This window comes from Cyprinodon variegatus, unplaced genomic scaffold (genome assembly GCF_000732505.1).
Source record: "Cyprinodon variegatus isolate N-32 unplaced genomic scaffold, C_variegatus-1.0 Scaffold1359, whole genome shotgun sequence".
NCBI lineage: Eukaryota > Metazoa > Chordata > Actinopteri > Cyprinodontiformes > Cyprinodontidae > Cyprinodon > Cyprinodon variegatus.
Window position 1 is genome coordinate 55,674 of NW_015151812.1, and position 4,949 is coordinate 60,622.

The following is a 4,949-nucleotide window of genomic DNA, read 5'->3' on the forward strand; positions in this document are numbered from 1 at the left end:
GGTGATAAGGCTTGATTTATTCGACTTGTAACATGAAAACTAAGCACTGTACACTGTACATGTTGATTTATACAGTTTTGTAGACATAACTATGAGAAATAACATTTAAACAAGACCTTTTTTAAAACATTTATTTGTGTTTTCTGGGCACAAATTTGTTCTGCTCTTTGATTATCTTTTTTACTGCTCAAGAGATATAAATTGTATTTAGCAGTACTCTGGTCAATTTAAATGTTCTGATTATTATGATTCTGGTTGACAAAAAATGCTGTTTAAAGGCAAATTACAAGATAAAGACAGGGACAGGTTCTAAGTATAGTATAGCAAATAAAAAAATCTGATCCTTGTTCAATTTGTGAAAGTTTATCTAATAGTTTATGATATGTACCTTCAGCTTTCAATAATTATATTGAAAGAGACCTGACCAAAACCAGAAAATGGGTCAAATCTAATCTGTTTTATGTCAATGCAATTGCTCTTAAGATAACAAACTTTTAAAATACTGCTTTTACATTGTGTGCACCCTGGAGGTACTAGTTGTGTATCACATGTGTAGACCATTTAGCCTACATTTGACAAGTAAGAATTATAAATTTACAGTGTGCAGGTGCTGACCATGCTGTACTTTGCTCTACAGTTATCTGCCAAGACTTGGCTTATGGAGGGAATAGTTAATCTGTCCTGATATTAAAGTACGCTTGTTGCAACGTTTCCATGTTAAGGTTAGAAATTATCAATGATCAAACATATGAGTGATAAAGCATATTTTTTCTTTGTGCTTGCTCAATACCAGTACTACAAACACAAAGTACTCATCTAGTTCAGAACAGATAAACCAGATAACAGCATCAGAAATTAGATAAATTCTTGACTAAATAGTAATTTAATCAAAAACAACACACGAGTAACGCATAGTTTAAAAGAAGTCCTGCTCTGCAAAATCATCTTATGTGAGGCCACATTTTGTTTTTATCAATGTTCTGATGAAAACATGGCTAAAAACTGCATTGAATAAAATTACAGTAGGCTAATGCATTCTGTGGTAGGGGTTTTTAAAGTCAGAGTTAGACCCTAAGTTTGGGCAAAGGTACAATGTGGAAGAGTTAAAACTAGCTCTGAAAAATCAAGTTCAGGGGAAGAATAACAGCTTAAAGCATGTAAAATAGTATATATATATATATATATATATATATATATATATATATATATATATATATATATATATATATATATATATTCTCCCCCCTCTCTATATATCTCCCTCTGTCTGTTAATTTTGATGTTCTGCTGATCAGGTCAAAACGGTTTCACCTCCAGCTTCTCTTGTTAAGTTTGGATAATGAAATCTTACTTCAGGTGAAGTCTGGACTTTTTCATACTACTACAAGCTTGCATTAATTTCTTTTTTTTTTTTTTGCTTTTAAAATTAAACCAATTTTGATGTTTACAAGTAATTTGATTTCCCCCTCTGTGTTTTATTCAACAAACTGAACAAAACAAAAAGTGGTCTCCTATTAGATGAGTTTAAAGAGTAGACACCCTTAATGAGTAATACTTAACCTTCACGTGTTACTGTTTGAAGAAGCAGATTAAGAAAATACTACCTTACAAACAGTTATCACATGCCGGCTGCCGCTATCTGGTAAGGGTTGGTTCATCACAAGCACAATAAAGGAGAACTTTGTGTTTATACTGCTGTTATTGAGGAAGCAGAGTGAGAAAATGCTCTATTTGACTCATCTCTTTGTTCATTGTAAGTTCAAGTTGAAGACATGAGGAAAATAAGCTTTCGGTCTCTTCTGAGGACTAATCACCCTTTACAAAATAAACCTGTTTAGAAAATTTCCCTTTAACATGTTCAAATACTTTATAATATTGATAAGAATAAATTAACTTTATCAATCTCACATTGGAGAAGTTTACCTCTGCATTTAACCCATCCCCTTGGGGAGCAGTGGGCTGCCACTGTGCGGTTTCCGGGGAACAGTGTGGGGTTAAGGGTCTAGCTCAGGGACCCAGAGTGCAGGCTGTGGGGATCGAACCTGCTACTTGCAATCTTTTCAGAGCACAAGTGCACTGCTCTGACCACAAGGCACACTCCCTAACTGTTGTATTTTCACTATTTGCCATTTTTAAATGAAAGCCTATAATTTCCTTTTTGTGTATGCTAATATTAGTTTAAATTCAATGTGTCACAGTTACTGCATCTGCGACATTGAAATTTCTGAAAGCCGGAGGTTGAGTCAACACTTACTTAAATCATCTTCACAGTATCACCCCAGTGACTTAGTAAATCTGTCCACATTTGCATTTGTTTACTCATCTACATTTAAAAAAGCAGGACAGTGATGCAATGGCTGTTGCAGTAATAAGAGAAATTTTATATTAGTCTTAAAAATACTCTCTGATCTTCAGCAACCAACCACATCAGCTCACCACCATCAACCAATCTTTTATAAAGAAAAAACAGATTCCTGCTAAATTGTACTTGCAGTTCAAATAAAGAGGCTGGAAGAGTTGGGCTATAGATTCAATAACTCACATGGATACAAAATGACCTATTAGTTAATGCAACATTTCATTTCCCTTTGGGATTAATACAGTTTTTTTGAATTGCATTGAATGATCAAGACATCTGAGTCCAAATCTGGCATTGCAAGCCAAGTGTGCAGATACTTAGTTGGGTAGCAGGCTTAGTTGTTGATTTGAAAGTCTTTTAAGCTGGACTCTGAATGTAGAACAGACTTTGAGGAGGTGCAGTCCAATGGTATTTGGCTTGCTACAAAGAAGGATGAGTGTCTGAGTGAATGTGGGTAAGTGATTCAGGTTATTCAGTTGAAGTTCTGCCTAGGCTTCATTAACATAGTGGTTAAATATATTACTTCAGAAAAGTAATATATTTCAGAATCCCTATAAAAAACAATTCTTCATCATGTTATAATCAAAAATATTGCTCCTATCTTCCTTCTGATCTTGTCATGCAGAATAATATGCCCTGGAAATAAGAGAAATTCAAACGGATTCTGTTGAGAAAATGTGGAGGAAACGGAATATTTGGATTTTATTTTATTTGAATATGTGGATTTCCTATGTTTCTCACGATATGAATATGAGAGTCCATAGCCAAGCCAGTTTGTAGAACTTGGAGAATTAGTTTCTCACGATATGAATATGAGATAAAAGACCCAGGGGGTTAGGGTTAGGGTTACAAAGAAACACGATATTCTCATATTTTATGACCAAGTATTTCATGAAAAGGTCAAGGCCTAAAATTTTATTGTCTTCACGTGCTTGTAATAACAAAACAGTTAATGATTAGTCACTGCTCAAAGAATATTTAAGGATGGGTCACCACACAATGCACAAAGTTGACCTACAGAGACTAAAAACTTAGAATGGGAATGATGATGTTTTTTCAGGCGTTGCTGCTCTGTTCTCTCTACACTGCTCAGCTTCAGGCTTCAACTAACGATGAAATTGTTTCCAATTTAAGGCAAACTGGATCACAGGTAGGAGATACAGGAAATCTATCTGAACCCCAACAACCATTTCCACAGGACATCAATAATGTGCTGAGAGAGATAAGCGCCGCATTGGCTGGACTACAGGTAGAGATGAAGTACCTACAGAGAGATTATGAAGGTATGTTGAATCACAGCAGTGTAGCTTTTACAATAGTTTATTGGAATGATAGATGTGTACTGATATAAATGTAACATTATTGTTATTCATTTTGTTTTTGTTACTCAACTAGCTAAAACAAGAGAACTGGAGCTGCAGAAAGATGAACTTGACAAGCTGAAACAACAGTACCAGGGTAATTATATAACAGCTGCTATTATTAATGCTGTTGTGAAAAAAATATATTTTTCGTCGATCTAAGTTTAAAGGAGTAGTACGGTAATCCAATGGTTTAGATAAAATATCTGCAAGGACAACTGCAGAATGTTGGATAATTTTGACAATAGATTTTGGAAATCCAAAATCCATGTTTACATGATGACATACGATCACCGTTTTATAAAAAAAAAATAGTGATGCTAAAATACTTGTTATTTTGCTGCTATGTTTTCAGCTCAAGCAGGAGATCTGAGCAGTGTTGAAGATCAAGTGGAGGTTCTGAAGAGAGAAGGAGAAGGTTATAAATCCTATAGTATTCTCACATCATTGGATTATTGGGATTTATTATAGGTGCTATAATTTCCAAGATTCACATTTCCCATAATCAAAGTTCTTAACATGTCAACAACTAATACACTGTAAAATATAGAGGTCTGAATGAAAAGATCACTATGACATTAATCATTTCTAAGAGTCTGTGACTTTATTTTTTTTGCAGAAGATTTCTGGAGGGATTTATATTTTCCCCTCAATGTTGTCATTAGCTAATGTATACACAGATGTATATCTGCCTGGAGTATTTCCTGGCAGATATACATCCTGATCACAGATCGAAAACAAAAGAACTGGTTATGTGTTGTGAATTCATGCTATTTGCTAAAACTAAATGGAACAATTATGTTGATATGCTAGTATTCACATAGAAATAACATCACAGTTCTTTTTTTTACTATTCCACACTAGCTAAAACGAAAGAACTGGCGCTGCAGAAAGATGAGCTGGACAAACTAAAACGGCACTACCAAGGTAAGTCAACAATGAAAACAGGAATTTAAAAATTAACTTTAGCTTCACTTAAGGTATGAAAAATTACTTTGTGTCAACAGCACTTTTTTATTATCAGAAAATATATACTGAAGCAAAATTAGCTATGATGACAGATAGATTTGCATCATGTCTATATAGTTGACAAGAAAGAACATGGCTTACCTTACACTCATGCTTAGGCTTCCATATCTAAGAATGAAACCAGTTCATCCCTTATTGTTCTTAACCTCTTACACCCTCAGGGGGAATAAATAAATTTCTGCCTGACAAAAACACACAAA